This window comes from Varroa destructor, unplaced genomic scaffold, assembly GCF_002443255.2.
Source record: "Varroa destructor unplaced genomic scaffold, Vdes_3.0 BEIS01000002.1, whole genome shotgun sequence".
In the NCBI taxonomy this organism is placed as follows: Eukaryota; Metazoa; Arthropoda; class Arachnida; order Mesostigmata; family Varroidae; genus Varroa; species Varroa destructor.
The window spans coordinates 4955062-4980743 of NW_019211455.1; positions in this window are offsets into that span (position 1 = coordinate 4955062).

Consider the following 25682-nt stretch of genomic DNA (forward strand, 5'->3'; position numbering starts at 1 on the left):
CTTCGTTCCAGCTTGCTTTAACAACACAACTAACAGTTGTATGATTTCCGCTGATTCGTTGTATTGTTGTTCCTGTTGCCAGGCGCGCGGGTCAAGCGTGCACGCGATTTGTTAGTAAAAATGATAAAATAAGCAAAAAGTGAATAAACAAAGTCAAAAGCGATCGAAAAACGAAACCAGTTATCAAGCAAAAGCAAACAAGGAACAAGACAAATCATCTGGCGACTATACATGGAGTAGTGTTGAAGATTGTAGCGCGACGGATGCTGCTGACGGTAGTTCGTGGAATAGTGGTACTTCGCTCGTGATTGTCGTTGTCGAGTCAGCCAATCAGTATCTCTAGTAATCCGTTTATCGTGCAATAGTGCGGTGTAAGCAAGTGATGGCCTAGGCAGGTGTAAAGTAAACGAAGTAACAAGCCGACAAGTTGAAAAGAACTACGGGGTACGCGCGGGTATAGTCGTTGTGTCGTGTGTCCCTCTTTCATTATCTTTCTCTATATTTGTGGACAGTGCGGACTGAGCTGCAGCGCTGACGCGCCGGCGAAAACGCGGCAAAGGCGTGGGCAGCTGCTGCCGCTGCCCCTGCTGTGTGTGGGCTTGAGTGAATCTTCTTATGCGGCAGTAGTGCATCTGTGTTATCCAGCAAATCCAAGACGCTCACGTTCGATTTCGGTAGAGGAGGAGGAAAAAGAAACGTGCAAAAAATAAGAACAAGAAGATGTTATAGCGGTATAATTGTGTTCTACTGAGTAAATATCGTAGTAAGCGGCGGCAGCAAATAAACGCGCGGTGGAATGACTATGCGTCCTTCAAAAGATTCACCGAAAATTTTCGCCGGCGGTTCTGATCCGGTTTTCCTTTTACATTTTTTTGCTCTTTGACCAATCTTGTCGTCTGCGCGCGTTTCGATCACACGCGCCTGTAATAGAAACAGCGTTCGGGACACTGTTGTTACAGGCGGTCGTATTTGCTGCATTACTGCGGCCAAATTGTGCCCATCAGTTGAAACCTCGCTGTTACAACGCTGCCTGAACGCGCAACGCGTGCTTGGGAACCTTGGGGCTGTTCGGGGCCGGCGCCTCTCTTCCCGGCCGCCTGATGCCCCAAGCCGTAAGAGCACGACCGAGAGCAGCAGGACCGCTACGGACAGGGCGCACGCATTCAGCGTGAGGAGGTGCAGGGCTTCATGCGGAATGAGGTGATCAATGGACGCTCGTATACAACGATGGCCCCGTGATTGTGAACCATCTGGTCGCGGTGGGCAACGGAGTGCGTCGATAGCGGATAGTAGAGGAGCGCGCATGTTTACCACCAGCCTTGTCAGCGCCGCCGATCACACAGCGGCTGTGTGAGTAAAGTGACGGGTTCGGCTGCGAGCATACAGAAGCAACAATGGATATGAGAGGAATGATTGAACGAAAGTAAAGACGATTAACGAGCCCGATGCAACAGGAAAAACTCGTTTCGGCTGAGCGACAACAACCACTGCTATGGCGACGAGGTCCACACGATATCGAAACAGACGATGAACTTATCGTTGTTGTTTGGTTATTGCGGGGCCTGCTTAGGGACTGAGGCCGAGGAAGCGGTACCAGTTACAATTAGCTGAATCGAAGATTAACTAATTAACCAGAGGCAGATATTCATTCGCGTATGACAGCCCTTAGCCCGTTTGCAATAGCAATAAACCGGTAGCCTGTTACGGTTATAATTACGATAGTCGAATCTGTAGAATTGTCAACCACCGTTGCCGCCGCTGCTGCCGCCGCTGCTGTTCCGGTACTCGAGCTCTGTCTGTGAACCTCTCAGAGTGTCCGATCACATATCTCTCGTGTTATTAGACAGAATATAACTACTTCTATTGCCACTGCTACTAACACTCACAGACATATATGCACACGCGCTCATCCGCCTTCCATTTTACCACGCTGGAACACTCAGGACGCTAGCGGGCAAAACAAAAAGCTGACCTCGATCGGTGCTAAACGAGTCTCGTGACTCGTCGTTATTCTGTGACATTCTGTGTCCTTTTTGTTGCTGCACCTATCGTCATCATTGATAAAGGGAAATTTCGTGTAGGGTTGATCTTGTATCGTGCAGCTATCGATATTTGGACTAACGCGCTTCAATTTTCGCGGCCAGGATCTATCAGTCAATCGTCATCGGCGTGTGAACCGTCGGTTGTATTTGTGCTCTTGGATAATGTGTCACTTCTGATGTAGCAACAATAATACAAATAACTTGCAGCGCCACCTATGTAGCAGCTGTGTAGATCGCGTGTAAATACAACAACATTTTGGGCAGTTACAAGAAAAGTAAAAACAAGTTAGAGCGGCGACAGTTAGATTGATGCGCACTTCACCATTATGACAAAGCAGCTCACTCCTGTTGTTGAATTTAGCCATTCGGGACTAATAGAGTCTCTTAATGTCTCTTTTCGTTTACCTAAATAGAACGCTCTCTTGTTTTCTGCCCTTGCGGGACTAGTACTTAACACTGCCTTATCAAATTTACTAATGGTACAAAGGTGAACTTGATGACAGTAACAACGAGCACGCGAAGTAGAGCTATCTGCGTCGATAGATGTGACATTGCCTGTATCGGGAAACTGCAGAAACGAGACAATTATATCAATGAAGAAATCTAACGGGATGACGTGTTCTATAGTAGCCAATTAACAGCTGGATTCACGACTAATAACTTATCACTAGCTCGGACGAACGGAAGAAGATACGACCACCAATGTTGTAGCAAGCGTCAAACACGTAACGATCCTCATACACCATCGAAACGCTGAACCAAGCTAGGACCTGAGAAGTGACCCATAATTTGGTTGTCGTTTCCGCGTCGACGCATTGATGCGTTAACAACGACAAGAACGATACGAGTTGGGCGTGCTGGAGCGGCGAACCTGTAGTGTTGGACCCTTTTGTTCGCGTGTCGTCGTTTACATTCAGGCGACCCGGCATCAGCGCCACCGGCCAATGTAGCTCGTTGTCGTAAACACGACGATTTACAAGGAAAACCAATTTTGCAAAGTTGCTGCTCCTGCTACAAATTGTTACAGAATCTTCTGTTGTTGTTTGCCGCCGCCGCCGTTGCTATTAAGAGCCAAAGGCCGGCCAGAAATCGCCCGCAGACGCAATCGATCGGGGCGCGCGGAGCGACGTCGTCGTCGTCGGCGGCCTCCGAGTGTTCGCCTTCTCAAGTCGAGTCTGTGTTTCGAAGTTGGAGCCCATTGACCAGGATCCGACGCAAGGCGCAGCTGCAGCAGTTGCTTCCGCTTCGGGCAGTTCGGGTCCGGTGTTTGATGCGGCGACCCCCTTTGCCAGTCCGCCTCCAGTGCCACGTCACAGCACCTCTCGTCACACACACATCATCATCAGCAGCAGCAGCCGCGGCCACAGAGACCACAACAAACGAGAGAGGAGCACCGCAACGGCAGGCGGCGGGCGATCGCCCGCCTCAGTCAGCACCATATCACGCAGCAACTGGGCCAGGTCTTCGAGCTATGAGGATGCGCCTTGTCCTGAAGCATCCTCGCACGGTCACCATCCTCCGGCTGCCCTCGCCGGTCACCTTCCCTCCACATCGGTTACGGAGTTCGACGAGCCAGTTCATCACAGCCAATTCACAGCAGGCGGCGGCGCCGGCCTTCCGTCGCACCCCGGCCACCTGCACGTTGCCGCTGCCGCCGTCGCCCATGTCGCCGGGCACAACCAACTGCACGCAGTTGGTGGTGTCGGCATTGGCATCAGCGGTTGTAGCGGCACCGGGGGCAGCGGCATTGGCACTGGCAGCGCCGCCGCAGCTCACCATTCGGCTGCCCCCCTGCGCGAGTTCGGCCTACCACTACCACGCATACGAAGTGCGAAATCGCACTCGCTGTCACGTTCGGTACCGTCGTGTTCGACCGTCAGCGAGAATTTTGTCTCGTCACGAAAGTCGTCACCGGGCATCGTACGTTGTCTCTCGCTGGGCGAGCATTCACCCTCGAGTCCACCTTCTAGCCAGCAGGGACGTCGCGACCCGCATTACGAGCTTAGCTGGCGGCTTGAAGACCTGCTGTCGCAAGCCCAAGAACTTGAGAACAGTCAAGCAGGGTCAGAGCAGTCGTCACATCAACAGCTCGCTGGTTCAATGGGCGCCAGTGGTGGGGGCGGCGTTGGTGTTGGCCTCGGCGGAGTCGCCCAGCTCACGCAGCTCAGTCCGCTCACGACGTTGCAAGTGGAGGCGGACGACGAGGAAGCCGAGCCAGACTCGCTCGTAGACATCCTGGCCTGGTTCACCTCGGGGCCTATCAACTCGTTGCGTATTCTCGTCATGTTGTTCATTGTCATCACCGTTGTTGGCTTTATAGTTCTGTCTCCGTTACTTCATATGTACATGTGATGACCGCTTCACGGACCTGTTCCGGTACATAACAGGTACATAGTCAACAACAACAACAACATTAAAAGTAATAATACGAAGCACAAAATTGACACGATAAAAAAACAATATCAATACCAATAATACGGCCCGTAACAACAATTGGAAAAAAAAAACACTAGAACCATTTATATAATAACACGAACGATAATAAATTTTCAACAATTGAGATGAAACGATGCGCGCTAATTAATATACCGTAACTGTAAGTATTCAACTGAAGACGCAGCAAACCGTTATCCATGTTACTATTATAATTATTACTCGTTATCACCACTTCCATGATTGCATTATAATCTAACAATGATGATCGTGACGACTGACTAATGTTGATAATATTCTGATGAGGAAAACGACCACACATCCATTATCTCAATAAAAATGCCCCAACGTTATTATGACCATGATGAAGATAGTAGTAGTGACAATGTTAACAATATTGATAGTAATCATGATTATATAAAAAGGATATATATAGGAGACTGTAAGGAGCATGTGTAGACGCCAGCTGGATTCACACCTCGGACGACTGTTTATGTTCGTGCTGCACACAGAACCGTTAAAAAAAAAACAACCTGAAAATAAAAGAAGATCGCAACAATAAAATGTCGTACATATATACAGTCGTGCATTTCGTGTGCCAGTGGAACTAGGTGAGACCTCAAAGTATTTCACCACCTATAAGGTTAGTCGTCGATTTAACACGACTCGGCACAGCAGCAACCCAGGTAGCGAGGAATAGCTGAAAAGAAAATTTTTAGGATTAGAGGGGAGCGAAAATCCATACGACGGCCAAAGTATACCGATACGATGAAAAAACAGGTTGATACTGACGTACAAAAGAGGTACACGCATGGTACGTACACATACATATAAGATCTTCCCAAACCTATAGGACGATGCTTCTTCATTAAAAATTTATTTTGGAAGACTTCGAATACTGAATACGCTGCAGTTCATATACCAGCCCATTGTTCCGGTAACGGTTGAAAGAAAAGTCTTTTTCATCCGATTGTTGAATGATTTCCTTCTGCGTTGCCTAAAAACGTAACAACACCGTCCTGTCGTAATATTTCGGAGCTTTGTCTCCTCGTCCATTACGTCCTAGCGCTGTCCAAGAGATACAGATAGACAGTAAAGACGCACTAAGACATATGATATACAGACAAACACCGAGAGAGCAGGGTAGCACAAATGAAAATCGTTCGGTTGCCAAGAACCTCAAGTGTTTTCAGATTTTTTGAACTCTTTCAAAATAAAAGGGCCGCTTTATACAAATCGTAATTACCTGTCCATGATGGAGCATCAATTGTCCGCGCGACAAATATCCGCGCACGTACGCGCACATTCATATAGAGACGTCTATCTATACTACTCTATACAGGGCAAGGGTGAGCGACCGAGAGCTTGGTCCTACCATTCCAGAGTGCGAACTCAGAGGGGCAAACGAAGATAAGGGATCAGATAGAAAAAAGTAATATTGCGTCTCAATCATTCGCCTCCTGACCGATCAACCCGAGTCTCTGTCTGACTCACAAAAAATACGTCCGATAGTCGTCGAACCTTTTCGTTCGAGGCCATGTTCTGCTCTGCTTTTTGTGGTCTACTACACGAGTTTAATGTTGGAACGACTAGCTGGTTCTGTTTGGAGCCACAGCGGCCGCTACGACTCCTGCTTTTGTTCCTGCGGTGTATAGCGGGTGAAATGACGCCTGTTTCTATGGATGAAAATGATACATGATGACATTTTGAAAGATGAGTGAGTGTTTGTCAACGGTGTTTGCTTACTATGGCGGTGATTGAATCTTTTCCATCGAACACAATGACGTTGTTTATTTTGATGTTGATGACCATCGATATAACGACGGTCGTGATTATGATGATGGGATAACCGAGGCCACGGCAGTGATGCTGGTAACGGCAATGCGTCGTCGTGCGTAAATGAACGTAAGAACGCCCGGGACAGGTTTGCAAGATGTGTGACGTGTGACTGACTTCAGTCGCAGTATCAGAGTTTATGAGATAACATTAACGAAATAAGAAAAAGTAGTAGCACAGAAGCACAGATCAGCAATGGCAATTTTTTGTTCTCTGTCACGTAAAGGAGGCGAAGACATTGAAACGGTCAGGAAAGGTGACAGTGGTGATTAATAACAACATTTCAAATCAGATCTCGTTCTGTTTCGAGATATACGATTTAGAGTATAATAGAAGTTCCCAGCGCTTCCATCTCCCGGGATCTACACTTATCCCGTTCTCATATGGGTTTTGCCCTTTTCTCTATCTACTAAGTCCTTGCTCGACGCCTGAATTCGTCAGCATGACGTTTCATAGTTTCGTTCTGCCTTCCGCTTTGTTGTTCGAATCGAGCCCTTACCAATCCTGTTGCTTTTGGTGCTTTCTCGACGGTTGAAAGATGTCCCGTTCAGTGGCGCTCTCTCATGGTGTCCCAATAGCAGAACCCGAGATGCGCAATCACTCCCCTGTGCGTTTGTCGTCTAGCCGTTTGTCGCCGGTGGGCCTGTCGGTGGCGTTTGGCTGTTCCGTCGTTCGGCCACCATCATTTCTGCGTACGATGTCGGCTCCACAGCAGAGGCGAATCCGCACCGCTGGCACCGTCCATGGCGGCAACGGCGGCGGCAATATTGTTATTGCTGCTACTGCACCCGCTAGCTTTGCTACCAATTTACTTGCCGCTTCTCGGCTACTCCAGAGTGCTCGATAGATGAACCGGAAAATGATGGCTGTTTTGCCCCCATCTTTCTAGGCGCACTTCCCGTCCCTTCCACACTGTTCGACCACTCATGTGCGTCCCCTAGAGACACAGCGAACGAGTTTCTTCCGCCTTGAGTCCCACAAAAGGCATCCTTCCTCTTTCTAGGCCGCTTGTACGCTTCGGCTCGTTTTCTTCTCCTTGTTCTCTTTCAGTGTCCTCTCCCTTCGGTAGCTTCAACGCTTCCCACCAACATGCGCTTCCAGTTTCCGCTACTGCAAGCCGACATTACCTATACTTGTACCCAGTACCAGACGAGGCGGGGCTATTTTTCAAATAAAGCTGCCAGTTTGTCTCAACATTTGGTGGCTGCTACCATCATTGCAACCGTCGTCGGCCTCGTTTCTGTCGTTGCATTACTGTCGTCAGGCGGCGCTTGTCGTGACGATCGCCTTCCTGCACTCCCGTACCTTTGTCTCTTTTTCCCCTACCGCCGCGACGGCCGTCGCCACCCCAATTGTCCCCACCACCCTTCATTCTTGCTTAGCTCCCCAATCACCTCTTCTGGCTGGCTCCCACCTCTCCTGGCAACGGCATCGATGATGGTGATTCTGTAGAGAAACAACCAACGAGGAGAGAAAGGGGTCTCCAATAGCGCAAGTTTGAACGGCGGTGCCAGCAGCCGCAGTGGAAACAATGGCGGTGAAGACGACAACACTGTGAACAAACACGCCCAAGAGTATAATCCCTCACCGGTACCACAATCATACATCTAAGCCACGCATGCAATCTCCTACTTCAAACGAATACAAGGACAGCATCTTAAAACCTCAACCACAGCTAAAATGACAACTACAAATATACGAAGAGAGAGTGAGGCTCAAAGGATAGCGGCTACGGGCTATCAGAACGTGATTCGTGATACCCTTAACAACAGCAACGATGGCGGAAAAGTACACAAATAAACCAGGTAAACAACAAAGGCACTAAGTCGTAATTTTCGTCACAATTTCAATGCCACTGTTGCGGCCGTATGGTATGCTAATGTAAGATAGAGGCGTTGGCAAAATGGTCAAAAAAAAAATGTTCGTAAAACCACAGGTTCGTTACTGAACTGCAGATTTTGGCTAGACAAAGTAATGATTCTGAGGCTTAATCTGTGCTTAGCATAAAGCAGGATGTGAGACATGGAAGTACTTAACTATTTGCCATATTTTCATGACGTCCAGCTTGAACCGGACCAGGCCAATTCAAGGATAGGTACAATATAGAAGGAGACATCGAAATAGTGAAACATGGTTCAGACGTAAAAACATCACCTAAGATAAATAAGAGCTCACAGCAGCAAGATTTAACATGTGAAAATAGACGAAACTCCAAAACGAGCAATAAGAGTAGGAGTACCGGACTTGTGTGCAAGCTGAATCGTTTGATGTATAAATCGAACAGTTTGCTTATCGTCGCCAGCGGAAGTAGATACATTTCGAAACAGGCAAGACGTGTACGCAGCCCTCAGAGCATCAATCTGACGAGGCTAACGAAGTTCGTAAAGATTAATGCTGTGAGCTGACGAACACAAAAACGCATTGAGGGTATCCGTCCTCTGCACCGATATCTCTTGTACACGTACACGTCAGCTAGCTAATCAACAGTTACACTAGACATGAAGTCCTGTCAAAAGCTTACTGGTTGCACATGCCTGTAAGGCTATCTGGATAACCTAGATATAAGGTAGATACAACATGGTAGACCACTGTCAAGCTGAACTGCAACGATCTAGTGAACCTATAGGCGAAGGAGCAAAGAGTCCATCTGAAGTTCCCTTTATTCAAGTAGCCAAATGGGAAACAGTGATCTTCCCGAAACGGACATTGTACAGGCATCTCTAATGTAATATAAAGTGAATAAACTGACCTCTCTAGTGTTCAACGTGCTACACGCCATTGGACATCACAGGTGGAAACTTCTCCTGGGTCCAATTCAAACAAAGTTGAATTAAGTCCATCCAGTTGTTTCAGTGCGCTCTTAATAACCGCATCTACGAAAGAATATAGAATCACGATTATAGACTACCTTAAATGAAGAAAATTCTCAGCCTTTCGTATACATGAACCTGTTCAGTAACTTGTTTCCCAAAAGGTACCGATAACCTATACACTGGGCTAGTCGAAGTACGGCGGAAATAGTAGTAGCTACTAAAATTAAAGTCAAACAGTCTCCTTAGAACTGTTGGCCTGAGAAATCGTTTATGACGAATTTGGGTTTATTCAAGTAAGGTACTGGTTATATAATGATCGATAATGTATAGATAACTCCGATATTGACGCGTGAATAATAAAGAAAATGACCTCTTAGATCTTACGAAGTGTCGAAAGTATAAACGTGCGCGGCCTGCAGTGGGGTGGTAACACTGCTAAAGGCAACGCTCGACGATAGAGGCAATTATGTATGTTACTCGAATCTAAATGACGCTACGAAAAAAGCGGCTCTCATTTGGGAGGTCGTCCAGGTCCAAGACCTCCTTCATTCGCCCTGTAGAACTCGACATCCCTCGTCTCGCATTGTACATAACAATATATATATATATATATATATATATATATGCATTTAAATCTAGCCATTAGCGTACTACAAGGTGGATGATGACCGTATTGAATGAATACTTATTTTAGTTATTATCATTACTGGCCATAGGCAAGGGCACGTGTATGAAGGTACCTCAATGGTAATCCGTTGATATGCGCCAATATTCCATTGAACGGATATAGTCGATGGATTCTTATCATTTCCATCATAGGGACTGTAATATAATCAAACTGGCAGCTGAAATATAATGAACACATTGGGAATGTGGATGCATCATACAAAATGGCGCGCTCGACAATGTTGTATGTACTACGAATGGTGTTAGAACGGTGCGACAGCACTGAAACCCGGTGGGACTTAAAAGTTAGCTATATATATATATAATATAGCTAATATATATATAGCTAATATATAGCTATATATATAAGCTCGTATACTACACGGCGCTAAACATGTATGTATGTATGGACCTGTATATATGAGGATGGTTTACATAGTTTCCGATCGAAATTTGGAAAGAAAGAACTTATCATTCATTCATCTGTATTATTTTCTCCTCGTAAAGTAATCTGTCATGACGGGTCGGTGTTTAGGGACAAATTTATGGCACTTGATTTTTCGAAGAAAAAATCTGTCTTGTGTCAGAAGTGTCGTTAGAAAACCTTCGTCACAAAGCTATTTCAGTTTCTAGTCTCGATTGTAATCTGTAGTTACCTAGCTAGTATATCTCGACAATTTTAAATTGCTTGCTGACCCACCGCGATCTCAATACCAAAAGTCATGATAGGATATATGTCTTCAGACTGTATTCGCCTCAATCTCCGTTCAAAAAAGCGACGATTCATTATCGAGAGAAATTTTAATAATCATCCTACTGAGCTAAATGTTATGAAGACCTCTATGTGATACAATGCGACCTAACGCGAAGATAATGATTATGTTAAAGACTTAATGATATGGACAAATGATCAGTATACGCATAGGTCATATAATACACGGCAAGTGTGGTTACCAAACCTGAACTGCTTGATACAAACCTAACCTCCTTGCAAACAAATTGGAATTCGTCAAATGTCTAACCGCTAATGTAATCCAAAGTGTCAGTAATCCTAAACAGCTGACTCTGACCATTTCCGCAGGCAGCAGATAGATGATACCACTAGTTTCGGCATACAATCCTCATACATATATAATCAACTACAGACATACATGAATGTATAGATCATTGCGGGTACGTAGCGCGACGAAGCGTTAAGCGACAAGCGAAACAACGTAGTGGTCGTCCGAGGTTGATCCGGAAACGTCGGACGTGCGTGACACCACACAGATGGGTCTATTGGCGTAATGTATTAGACGTTATAATGTAGGCTGAACGTGGGCAAAGAAAAAATTGAATTCGGAGCTACAAGACACACAAGGCTCTTGTCTGCTCAGTGTAAACGTCGATTGGCCTGATCATGATAAAGACATTACTAGTTAATATCTTATTATTACCAACATAATATCACTTTTCTCACGAGTCGTTAACTATGCTATCTACTATGCTTATTATTGATGCTAGCGTGTGTCACGGATCAATGATGAATGAAATTTATGAATGAAGAGGCAAATGAGCGGGGCAAACTGTGGCAGCTGCCTGATTAACTGAGGTCATTAAGGGAGTAACAATCAACAAGATAAGATAAAGGAGAAACAGAGGAGTCGTCGGTACGGAGGATAAATATGGTTGCGAGTCTAGGTGAAGATGACGGAGGCCGATTAATGTGTTGTGTTATAAATAATCTAGATAAGTGTAACGATAGTCGACGTTAAGGAAACAAAACAAAAATGCTGTGAGTATATATATGAAGCCTGATGACGATGACCATTCATAAACGAGTGCCGACCTTATGAAGTCGATCAATGACAATGATTACTGATGATTAAAATTATAATGAACGGAATTGCCTCCAGGATATTCTCTAAACTAGCTTTAAACACACATACATGCAAGGATAGATCACATAAAATCAAGCCGGCCAACCCAGATCAGAGGAAGACGACAGCAACAATGACAGCAGCAGCAACAGAGCACGATCTAACTAACATAGAAAGTGTTTAATTAAGCAAAAAAAAAACCCAATAAATTTAACCATTACTAGAATGAAGATAGAAGCTGAGTGCGATTGACGAACGGACGAATGAACTTGAGGCGTGAAGCCTCGGACCCTTGGAATCTGACTCCGTCAGCTGCCTTTTGTCATTCAAGCGGTTTAGTCTACTAATACGTAGTGAAGATGGGACTGGGACTAGGAACTCATAAAAAACAAAGGTTCGTTGGGAGGCCGACTACAGCAAAACAGAGAAATAGCGGGGCAGACCCTATAAAACAAGGCCTATATAGAGGCCTATATAGATATCCATTTTTAAGGAACTTGCGATTCTCGGCCTGCCAAACTATAACCGACAGCACATCAACAACAACGTCCGGACGCGTTGTGCCCAAGGGAAGAATCTCAAGATGATCAACTAATAAAAAATACAGGAAAATAACAAATAGGCCGCAATAATTGTAATAGCAAAATGTATTTAAACTGGTAACGCTAATAACAGCAACAACAACTGGATACGGGTCTATAACGTTGTGCCCAAAAGGTGAAAGAGGCGCCCACAGCGGCAACGGTAGAGGCAGCCAATCGTAACTGTTACGGGCAGCAAATGGCCTGACGCCAGCCCTCATTCAGGACGAGAGCTTGGCATGCTAAGTGACGCGTCCATAGCTGACAAAATGCAATAATACTTGTTGTAACAACAACGACAGCTACAACAAGGTAAGCCATTGACGACGACGACGGTGATAAATGAAGGGAATGGGGCATTTGTCAAAAACGTTGGCCTTCGAGTATAACGCTCGCAGGGCTGGATCGGCCAACAATTTCCGCAAACAATCGTAACAACAAAAGCACCTGCAGTAGCGTGACCGCGATCGGCGTAGCTCACGTGGCAAATGTAATGGGCACGTATGCAACCCAAATAAGAAAAACTGCTGACAAATGACGATATGATAATCATGACAAACAAATAAACTTTTTCAGGCGTCTGATAGGAACAACAAGGAGAAACGGTAATGCTAACAACATTATGATGAGCAACGATAAATGATTATAGTAATGATAATATAATAATAAAAAAGATATTGTGTACGACGGAACACGTGTGTCAAGACAAGCACAGAGAGAGAATAGAAACATACTGACGCAATAAATTGCGATCAGCGTAAAAGCTGAACTTGATCTTCATCATGATGGGGGGATGGAAAAGACGACAACGACCGTAAACGTGATGTGTATCTAAATCAATAAGGAAATAAGTACGCCTATTAAAACTGTGTGTACGTGTCATGAAAAACGCAGAAATAATAGTAAATGCGAGAGAAACAACAACAACAACAACAACAAACACCAGAAGCGAAGAAGCAACTAGTATCAACAAACTATTTACAATAAAAACACTGAGCTGCAAGCTACTATTTGAGACAGTTTGTTTTATTTTTACTTTTTAACAGGCGTATACATTTAGAACAGCTGTTAAATTAATTGTTTTAACTGTAGGAACTCTAACGTCTGCCGATAACAGAACTGGTGGTAAGGTAGCGACGCGATAGTTACTTTATAACACTACTTAGAACTTCTGCAATTTAAGTTTAGTGATGTTTAACATGCCCACCCTACTTCTCTAGAAGTGGGATAACTTTTAATCTTATAAATACGCAGCCTCGCTAGCTGATTCGCTCAGTCCATATATATATATATATGTATGTATATATTTCGTTGACCTGCCAGTGCCAGGAACTAAATGGGGTGCCTTAGGTAGGCAACGAAGTTACTCAACTATTCAATACAGGCAATATTCATTTAGTGGTGGTTTGTAGAGGGACGGTTGATGACTCGATCTGCAGCCCTAGAACGGAGGGTGTCGGTGAATTTTCTACTCAGCAAAATTAGCGTGGTAGGCAAACGTGGTCCGCCAACAGAGATAATGGCTTGTTATTGTCAAATGCACAGACGTATACCTCATGTCTGCCAAAATTAAAGCGAACATCACTTCGATATGCCATTCGAGTTCTATAGCACATTATAGTGGCACAAAAGATCACCTTGATATTTGCCCTTCGAGCCTGAGGGTCTATGACTTCTATAAGCTATATAAATATAAAATTATACTATATAAGTTATATAATCTGAGACTTTTTTTTAGAAAGCATGAATTGTTCCAATCGTAGCTGCACGTAAATATGGATTGGCGCATAAAACTCAACGATTAGTTACGATGAACAAGCATTTCTACTTGACAATGGTACAGATCGGCATAATTTTAGAAGAACACGATCATGCTGAGACCTGAGACCCTTGGTCTGCAGCAGACGTCGGTAGAAAAATGCCATTTGCTTACACGTTCTCTGATATGATGCCCCCTTTGAGCACTAAACTGGCCTAGTGCAGTGTAATTATTTCAATACCGGTTTGCCGGCGGGGCAAATTATGATATTATGTATTTTTTCAAATCGTTAAGCACAACAATGTATAGTCTTACTGATAATTTCAACTAACTGCATCGACGGCAGTCGAATGACTCGTTCGCTCTACCATATGTAGGTATACGAAAGGTCTTTGTAAGGTTTCTAGACAAATTTACCCTGGAAACTATTAGATTTGTAAATGGACTCGGTTTTGAGGAACTTCTACCTATTATGTTTAGATCTCAATAGGTCCCCTTTTTCAAAAAAGCGTTTTTATGCAGATGGATTGTTTCTCTCTTATTTAGACTATGCGATTCGAATCTTCTCGGCAAGCACGATGTATAATTTCATCGAAAATCGTAGGCACCTTTGTCAGATTCTAATAGACTAATTAAATCGATTAAATAAATTCCATTTATATAAATGTTCTGTAATTATAAATAGTATTTGAATAATTACAGTACGCTTAGCCTGGTCAACCGATTTTTCACAGCGCTTCATATAGCAACAGTGTTTTACAGTATCTATTTAATTAAATGGCGTTATCGTAAGCGGGTGTTTATTTACTCGAGAGGTAAAAAACAAATAGGTATATATCTACATAATGAGTTATAGGACATTATAGACAACAGGCGATATTCATTTCGGCAAACGATGCTATTTTTAAAAGCAAACCGCAACCTCTAGAGCTGTGAATGTGGTACGTACACGGCACCGTGAGACGCTCTGAGAGCCGCGTAAACAGCTACTGCTAGGTACATTATTCTGCTCGATTTAATCAACCACAGGCAAAGTAACATCAAAGAAAGTTATTACGAAGTGAGCTTGAGCTAGTCAATTTTTCTTGATTTTCATCTAGCTAGGACGACGCGCATCTTGACTTTGCTGTTTTGCTACAAGCCAGGCCCAAGACCCAGAAGCTAATCGCACCAAAACATATCCAAGCGTTTGCGGGGCAAGGTTAAAAATAACAGTTTGGCTCAGAAAACAACTGCAAAAGGCACTTTAATCTACAAGCGATACTCTCACAATGGCCGCACCACCTACCCCCAAGGATTTCGTGGCTATCAAGTCCACGGAGGCCACATGTGGACTGTTGATCGAAAGCTTCGTTAGATAACACGCTTTGCCCGGAAGCTTGCACATGAGAAAATTAGCGGCGAACAATCAGGTGCCTTATGTTTTTCGGAGAGCTTCGATTTAGTGCCGACCTATACTGGACGATACTGATAGCTATGGGATTTTGTATGAGCCGAAACGCATAAATATAATGATTTACGTGTATCTGTAATATTTTATTGGATATTCGCGTTATCGGATCTAATCAGTTCCGAAGACAGCTTATAGTCCTAACGGCTTTGTCGCGACGTCACAAGAGTCGCTAAAATGGTCTCGAGGCATGTGATACCGTAGCACGCACACAAAACCTTACCGTCTAGTGACCGAACTCAGCCACATGACCTGAAGCGTACATCAATAGTAGTTTTCATTTGTGCACTCGAGTGGCTATTCCGGTACCAATCGTGTACTTAATTTTATATATAATATCACTTCGACAGTAGCAACAGAACGAGGTATGCTTATTTCGTTATTAGGTCATTTCGACCTCAAACACTCGAAGAGTAGGTAAAATGTCCTGGAATTCATCGCAGTCTTGGCCTTTTTGGAGATACCGTGTTAAATAACGTTTATAGAATACATTTAGTTTTATATAATATTGGTAATAGTAACTTGAATCGAATGCTATTTCCCTTCGTTTAGAGCAACTAGCTTAGATTGCGATGTTGATCTGCTCGACGTTCGAGACGAAGGCGTCTCTTTGCAGCCGGGCTTGTCACTGTGTAGCTGCCATCATTAATGAGAAGTTTTCTTGAGTTTAATTTGCCCTTAGTGACCAACGTGTTTGACAGGGTAATTTTCAATGAACATATTATATTAATGCAAGTAACATCATGCGCTAGCTCTGAAAATCCAGACTATTTAGTATTACGAGTTATACACATACGTACATATAAATTAAAGAATACAAATTAATTTCATTTATAGTGACACGTGTATGTTTCACAGTGTGGTAATGTCCACCCCTGCGCCAAGTAAGCTTCGATCGTCTGAGATCAACGTTAGAGAATCGGCCGTTTCTGCCACCAATTTAAGATCGCAATTGACCTTTCTATTATCACTTTCTTCCAGTGGTAATATGCTATTTTAGATAAGTCCGAAATTAGCCCAAACCATGCTAACGACAACCTACTTAGTCGATATTTGTATGTACGTATCCAACATAGAAACAGATTTAGGCTTGTCAACATGTTCTGTGCCTCATACGACACTTGCCATAGGCCCATGCACATAAGGACAATTAGGTGTGACGACGCGCCGACAGGCAGAAAACATTGACGAAAGCTGAGGGGTTTCAAGTAACGGCTCAGCCGATTCATATTATTAGAGAGAGAGAGAGAGAGAGAGAGAGAGAGAGCAAGCTAGCTCTGAGATCAGCTTTTCTGCTTTCCACTTACGGCTTATTCTTCCTAATCTGCTCATATACTCCCTCTCCCTCGTTCTGTTCTGCTGCTTACCAAATCCCCCGTACCGTTTCCTACGGGGATCGGATTCTCTATACGTTACTCTAATGCCTTACTAAAAGCTCTATGTATAGGCCTGTCTCATTTGGGCCCTTCGTTGGCAGAGATCAACGCGGCATAACGTAGCAACGGCAGTAGCAGCAGCATGGAATAGTGCGACGGTAAATGATTCTTCTCCGGTGCAAAGAAAACCTGCTAACAGGCAAACAGGCGGTACTTTCCTAGCGCTCTGCTCCGTTTCACTTCTATTCCATCTTCTCCCCTCAATTCCTGTGATGCGTTTGTGCTATTATAAGACGAAGGCAGTAGCGGACCTCTTTCTGTTCGTTCATACGTTCATCTGTCTATATTCGTTCAGTGGCGTTCAATGAGAGACCCAGTGGCCACCCAGAGAGCTAGCAGTGTAGTGGCCAAGTAGCCGTTTTCGTCCATAAGACAACCTGTTGCCAGACGGCAGCAAATCGGCACTTCGGGCCGAGGTCCCGCCCCTAGACCCTGTACGACTCCAGCCAGCTCTTCGTTCCCGATTCCTGCGTACCCTTTTCTACCGGCTCTCGCATCATCGTCACCATTCGACCTCGTTTGCGTCGGAAAATACGGTAGTGTGGACTACGAATTTTCAGGTACAGAGAATACTTGAGACACAGAAAGCAGATTGGGAGGCAGGCAGATAGACAGAGCTCAGAGAAGGAAAATGGGACGGGGCTGTATGTAGGAATTTGGAAAAAGCCGGCTGGGAGATGGGGGCATTTGCAGATGGGAGGCTATGCACGAAGAAGTCAAGCACGAAATGCCGAGTGAAGGTGAAGTAAATTCAACCTGAGTGGATCTCCGCCGATCTGTTCATCGTCCTCCTTTACCTGTCGTTCCTCTTTCGTCCTCGTCTTCCTTGAAGCTCAAGCTCTGTCTCATTCTTCGTCTATTTTCCCCTGTTGGGAAGACCGCCGCGGCAACCCTGAGATATTACCTACCGCGCGCACTCAGTCACGCACTTAGTTATACACTCATCGTCTCTTGCCTTCGCCTTGCTTCTACTTTGCTCCACGCACCCTCACTTAGCAGATTCGATCAGTCGCTTGTCGCTTTTTCGCTAGCGGATTTTCCCGACCCCCATTTGCAGTGAGGAAGAGACCGTTTTCAGCGTTGACGATGGATTGGGATGGACTGCTGGGACACTACAGGAAACCCCGTGGAAAGGTCCTTTGAGAACAACCGCGTTGCATTGCCTCTTATATATATACGTCTTCCGTTAGTTTTACATAGCCGTGGAAAGACCAAAATATCTTATTGGAATTTTACCAAGCACAACTTGTTAGGCATTGTCGTAGTAGATAAGTAGTCCTGAGAGTGTATCAAATATGGGTAATAAAGAATGGGTTAGACATTTCAATTGGCGGTCCCGAAGCCCCAAACGAAATCAGCTTTGAAGATTCGCGTTGGTTCCCGTGTGTATGCGCTTTCGATAAACAAGTCTCTAGCATCATGACACAGATCGTCGAAGATTGGATGCGGAAATTGCCCCAGCCGCTGCCCCAGTCAAAACGCGTACTCGAATGGGAAACCCCGGCAACGAGTGAGACCGGTGCATTGCATTGCCAACAATAATAACATTCGCGATTCATCTGGCAGGAAACTAATATCAAATTGCTTCATTAACTGCGTGTAAATATCTGTGATATATAGACATTCGTTATTACGTGAGTCGTATACGTTCTTGTAGACTATTGCCTTCAAAACAAACTGAAAACTTAAATATGAAACCTGTCAAATGCTCTGGCGGAAAAGTTTAATGCTACCTCCCTGTTCTTAACTGAAGAAGATATATTTATTTAAATCCATAGATTGACACTATAAACATAGTTAGCGATGATTGCAGTGATTGCCTTGGGCCGAAGCGACAAATACATACAGTAACTTGACGTTTGTATAAGTTCATAATGCCTGCGGTACATATTGTTCGAGGGAACACATGCTGAACTATTATACTAGGTTCACTAACACACTTCTATGACAAAGTCTGCGACAACGTTATTTCTGCACAACGTTGTCGCAGGCTTTGTTGCATAACATATGTGAAACGCTAGAACTTATGCGACAATTGAGTCTGGACTATTTTAATTATTTAACATTTTATTAGATAAGAACAAGCCTACTCAATAATCAACCCCAACGTATGACGACCATGCCAATGAGTAAAATATTTAATTATAATAAATTCTAAATGAAATCCCTGGTCTCATTATATTGGTTTTACTTCTCGGATGCGGCGGTGCTCACCTATGACTTTGCTTCATTGATTGGCTATCCTATCACTTTAGAGTTGTACGCATTTATCTTCCGACCTGTAAGCGATTTATAATCAACCCAGGCCCTACGAGTCAGGCAAATTCTTGTGGGGTATCGATGGACGACTTTAAGAAACTGTACTAAGAGCATTCGTTACGATGACTTTCGTTTTCTTTTTGGAAATCTTTAGTCAGATTGTTAAGGCATGTCGATTCCCGTCGCGAACCCTATCAGTGTGTCCACTTGTTGAGACGATGGTTAGTCTCAATGGGGAGCCATCATTACGTCATGTCTTTGCCCAGAGCAGCCTAAAATAGTCAAGTGCATCATAACCTGTCTGTCCTTTAGTTGTGTGCCTGCAAGTTGGTCCTAGCAGACGGCCTTGCCGCAGTCCAGCCATCCGTTGCCTGTTAGCAGCAGTTAGTTCCCTGCCGCCTATCATCATACAGTAAAAGCTAAGTAAGCGACTAACTGGTCTTCCTGAATCGAATGGCTGCCTATACATCCTTCAGTCCTTTATTTACCAGCAGCTTTACTATCCCGCTGGCCGCCAACTAACCTTGAAGGTAACTCAAACGCAAGCCCAATTCCAGGCCCAGGCAAAATGGTCTCGACGCGTTAAGCGATTAGAGGCAACAGCTAACTTTTGTGGCTGCTTCTATTAAACATCCAGCCGAGGTGGACAGCAGGTAGGCTAAAGGGTATGTATTTAGTTGGTCTTGGGTCGTTGTGGGGTCTTCTACTTGTAGGACGACGATGACCAGCAGAAATGGCCGTACTAGCATTGGTAGTGATAGTTGTTGCGAGCCACTAGTACAGAGAGCAACGAAAATGCAGTGCCGTGTAGTGTAGTCCGTGCTGTCTTCCCAGAGCAGCTTTTTTTCGGCGTTGCCGCTACTCCCTCCCTTCCCAGACGTATCGCCTACCTTACATACAACGGTGGCTATGGCGACGGTACCACCGGTAGCTACCGGAACAGCGGTGGCAGCCTCTGTTGGACCAGTAGCAAGAGCGGTAGCAATAACAGGACCAGTGTCCCCAGGCCAAGCAGCGAGGAGCAGTAGAGGGACAACGAAATCCAGGAGGATGGATATGAAACTACAGAGCACTAACCAAAATGGGATAGTGCACTATTGGTATAAAAATGCATCGAAGATCCGAACATTACATAGAAACGAACAGTGAGGGATTTGGATCTCGGCTATGCTGTCCCCCAACCACCGGCTCCACCAGGTCGTTCTCTTCTGCTAGGCCTCGCTTGCCGGCGAACCCCTCCCGCTCTCCGTTTCTCACCCATATAGACGTTACAATCGTAGTCCGGAACAGTCCTGCCCTGTGAGAGGAGGATCTACCTGCGAACCTAAGGAGCAAGAAGCTGCTCTCACCGAGACATGAAGAAATGGTTGGGCTTTTTGGGTTTCCCGTCAGCGGCTGTCTACCGGTCGACTACCGGGTAAATATATATCTGGCACCCGCCAGCATCCTCGTCATTATATGTGCACTTGGTAAGGATGGTCCAGTTAGGAGGAATACCATCGCCTTGGGTTCGCGGTCCAGGATCAGTGTTATCGGGAAGAATCACTGATACAGCAAGGGACACCGGCTTTTGAGATGCCACCACCGTGGTCCTCTAGCTCGACCCGTCATGCTCTTCTCTTTCAGTCTCTTCCTCCCTTGGTACTCATCCATACCTCGGCTGTCCTGCCCACAACATTAACTAATATACTCATAGGCTCATCGGTAGACACACCATCCTTGAAGGAAAAACCCGTGACTCATAATATAGCAAATATACAAGTCCTGTGTAATCAAGACATTAAGTCTGTAGATGGTTAATAAACAACTACATATTCAGTTTCATTATGTATGGACGCATGTAGAACATCACATTAGTACGGTAATCTTGATGGTATCGTTATACATTTTGTGGTAAATTCTAACATGATGTTTCTATTACTTATCGATGCTTATCTATGTAAAGTATTGTTAAAGTAATGTTGCCTACACTTTGTCTGCAGCCGGTACGTTGTTTGAAAAATTTGCTTGGGATTGTCGAAGATTAGTTCTTGCTTTGGTCATAGCTGCGTTCGTTTTCACAAAAGTATCCATTCCTGTTCACTTCTTTACGAAAAGCGTCATTCTCCTAAATGTATATGTATTTTTACAGGGATGAGACCTCTGAAGTTGTTTCGGTGCTCTGACACGACTCCGTGCGGCGTTTTGCTCAATACAAAGAGAACTGATAAACGCTAGGTGGTAAAACTAGCCTCATTAGCGAATAGAAGTTGTGGGTATGTTAAGCGATCCAAGTTTTCCAATCTCTAGACCCGGATATTGACTCTTATCGAGCTTCGTGGATAGCCTAATGTGTTCCCTTAATCTACTTTATTTTTTTTTCGTTCGAGTCCTTTCCATTGTTTAATTGTTTTTAATCGCCTCTATATATATATATGAGAGTACTAAATATGAATAATTTTCCAACCGTTACTTTTACCCATCTCACAGAGTTCTAACGAAAGTCATTGATACCATTTCAAAAACAGTGGGTGCCTCAACAAGGCACACAAGAAAGGATAGTAAGTAGAAAAATAAAATGCCGAAATTCGAAAAGGGGTACGACCCGTGAATATGATATGGTCGAAATCAAAGAACGTACCGATAAATAGAGCGAGAGCTACTTTTCCGTGTAAATTTCCGTAAAAATTAGAATCGAAAATATGTCAAACTGGACATGAATTCGATGATTCTGAACATTGGGCAGATATTTTTTAAAAAACAAATTGTACTTGCAGTGTTGAAGAGGCCCATAGCGAATAAATCCAACGTTACAAGCTAAAGCTAGGATCGTCTCTCATGCGATATCGACGCCGACAATAGTACGCTTATGCTGTTTACTATCTTCATGAGAAAGCTTTACGTCTACCATTGGGTAGAATAGTAGTCAGAGGTAACACATGGAGTCAATTCAATATTCGGACAGAGTACGTTTAGGAGAAGCTACGACCGTTATTACTGCTCCCTGCGGCCTTTCGTCCAGTTGAGCCTAGAAAAATAGTACAGCGCTATAAACATCTAAACTGACGCTTTTTGCGTATTGGCGCGACATGAAGAGCACGAAGCAACAACCTAGGCTGACTGGCAGGCGGCACCAACTCTGTGTGTTTTTAGGTAGAAGGCTACACGACCTTTATACCAAGTGAACCCGGGGTAACGGGCATTGGTAACAGCATATTGAAAGATGTGTTGCGGCGACACCGAACCTCGACTCCCACCGCTGTCAGCGGCGCTCCCACCACCGGCGATCATCAAATGTCAATGGTGTCAATTGAGGCTGTGCAATGGAAGCCGCGAGGCAACATTCGTTCACCATCTTTGACAAGAGCCAAGGGTATCATCTTTCAGAATCTTGCAAAGGGGCCCCTTTCTCATGCGCGATCTAAGAGGAGAGGAGACCGCCGGATTCGTGGCCTCCCGAGAGGCGCCCCCACTGCCTCCGCATCGTACTGTTCGACTGGTCGGCGAAAATCGGTAAGGCCCATTCAATTTAGGACGTCCTTTAGGCTTGCTGACTGGCTGGCTGGCTGGCTGGCTGGCTGGCTCGGAGAACGAACGGCACTGTTGATCGACGACAGCATAGTCCGCGTCTACAGATACACACAGAACGATATTGGAAAGTAATTTCTTCGATGGCAGTTTACGGTGAAGATGAGGCAGTGAGATGGCAATGACTAAGATGATCGTGCAATAAAGAATAGAAGACGATTGGCACATTGACTCGTACTTCTGTGCTTCGACTGCATTAGTCTGCAGCTAGAAGTATTGACGTATGGAAATGTTCAACAGGTCCTGTGCTAAGTCTTCCTACAAAAACATATTTAACTACATCGCTAATAAGCTGGCAAGTGGGTGCCTCGATGCTGAGCGGAGCAATATTTTCTCGTTTTTATGCTGATTTGAGTCGTAAGACATAATTGATGATTATATAAAGAACAGTGATCATATAAGTAGTAGTGAATAGTAACATGCTATGGGTACAGCTTTTGTGATTTAGCATAAAATATAAGAGACACTTTAGCTACTGATACGGATAACATGGGGCTCAGGAATGAAGTATTTATGGATATTAGAAGAAAACACGCTATATATCGAAATAGAAAGTGGGCCTTTTTCAATGTTCAAGTTTTATTTAGAAAAGAATTTTGTCCTTTAATGAAGTTTCTACAGACGAGGACATATTTTAAGCTTATAATGGCTTTTTTTTTCTTTTTTCGGAAAAAGTAATATTTTATTGTACAAAGCTAACGTAAGTTATATTTAGACAACAACTTGTAATTAATAATGTACCTTTCTAGAGGTAATCGCATATGTTCGGGCATTTGGGCTTAAGTTGCAGCTTTTCTAACGAAACACCACCAATTAACCAATACAAAAAAAACGCTGAATCAAGACATAGGGCTAAACCCTATTTCGCAAAGCGGCCGTTCTTTCGATCCTCACAATAGTTTCTAGTAGATTAAAGTTACTTACGAACAACTTCTTCATGACTCGTGGATGGACACGGTAAATGAATAAGTTTTCTCCACTCAAATGTAAAATGGTTAATGCCACAGAAGCATGTTAAAGGGCTTCTCTTACCCGAAAGCCGATCGTTTAGATCTGAACAATATCTGGCCAGAGAGGAAAGTGTCACTAGTAGATGGCACGATATGTGCAGGCGACGAAACTCCTTGAGAGCATGAAGGGCTGCACGTGTTTTATACCCACAGGTTTATACGACCGAGTTTTATTGGACATTGATTTGAGAATTTCCTCAAGAAAATGGTCCGTGTTGATTCTAATGAGAAGCGGTTTGATGGTCATTTTAGCACACACACATATATATATATATATATATATATATATATATAGCACATAATGGAGAGCATTATGTTTTTAATGAGATATTTATACTGCGCCCATTTAAGGTCCAGACGTAAAGAAAGAATCATCCTTTCAGCTATCGCTGCATACGGTCAGCTAAAAGTGCAAGTGTAGGTCGAACTAATTCTCCTATTTCCATGACTTCCTCTTATCCTCCTCCTTGGCTAAATTTCGAATTAATGTTAAATAAAATAACCGTGACACATCCAACGCACTTTTCTGATTGTTTTTTAAGATGTGCAGGGTAATAAGGGAGCGCGTCAAACGTCTTTTGCCATAATGCCACTAAAAGACCGCCATCTGATGAAACCACGTCGAGAGATTACCGGAAGAGCTGTTACATCCTGTGCAGTGTCTATAAACATTACTCAGCTAAGCCAGCTTGGTCGGTCAAGGCAGTAAGGCCTATATATATATATATATATATATATATATATATATATATATATACAACGCTAGCAGTGGTGGAGGACGTCTAGATAGCAAGACAGCCTCGGCGCTGGAACCGAATTGGAAGCAATCCGCAAACGCTGCTGAGAGTGCTACGGCTCATACACATCTGTCCGTTGGACCGCCAACATGCAAGACAAATGTGGAGAGTCTACCAGTGTTTGACGGAACCGCTATCCTTTGAACAGCGTTTTCCTACTTACTTCAGGCCCTTTTAGTTCTTATACGGCTCCCGCCCCCCTGATCCCTATCCGGTTCTGTCGCTCATATACGCAAGGCCACAAAATCGAGGCTGATGACTTTAGAGGCGGCGTAACCTCGAAGAACACTTTGTAAAAGGAGCTTTTCCTTTTCGTATAACGGCGCTCCCTGTTCTGCATTACTTTCAACAACCACTGTTGCACAGCTCCGCTCTGCATACAAACTTCTTCTCTGCGCCATTTTTTGTTTATTTCCTTTTTTCCACTTCTAGTACATTGTCCCAAGAGGCCAATGCTAATTATTTAGTAGATTCAATAGAAGATACAATTTGCTGTAGTTCACGAAGTTAATTAAAAGTTTTGGTATTAACAGATCAGTAAGATACCTTTCGTATTGTAGACACAAGTTTAGCACATATTCGCTAACCGAAATTAGTACTAATAATGTTTCTAAAAAATAAAACAAACAAGTTGTACTCTTAGTATGCGGGCATTTATAACATAAATAAATAATAAATAAAAAATGTATATAATATAATATCGGAGGATATATATAATATATATATCGGAGGTTCAATGATTTCAGCTGAGGATTTGAACGAGTCATTGGAGCAACTACCGACAGGTATCTAGGTCACATGACCTATAATGGTCTAAATTTTTGTGGGTAGATACGCAGTTATGTTTTCCTGTTCTTTCTTCATTCAAAGTTTATCTGCAGTAACTGAGGCACAGCATAATATTAGACGGCAATATTTTTAAAAGAGACCATGTTTCTAGTTTGATCTTCTAGCTCGTATGGTCTCTACTATATCACGACTCTTTCACATAAATGGCTAGATATTTTTTGTTGGAAAATGTATGCCGAGTCAGAATATATATATATATACATATACAGCAAATCATCTAAAAGATCAGAAACTCATAGGTATGTGTATACCCAACCCAAGCATCATATCTACATTCATATACGATATTCAGACATAACGTATCTATACCAACATAAAGCCACAA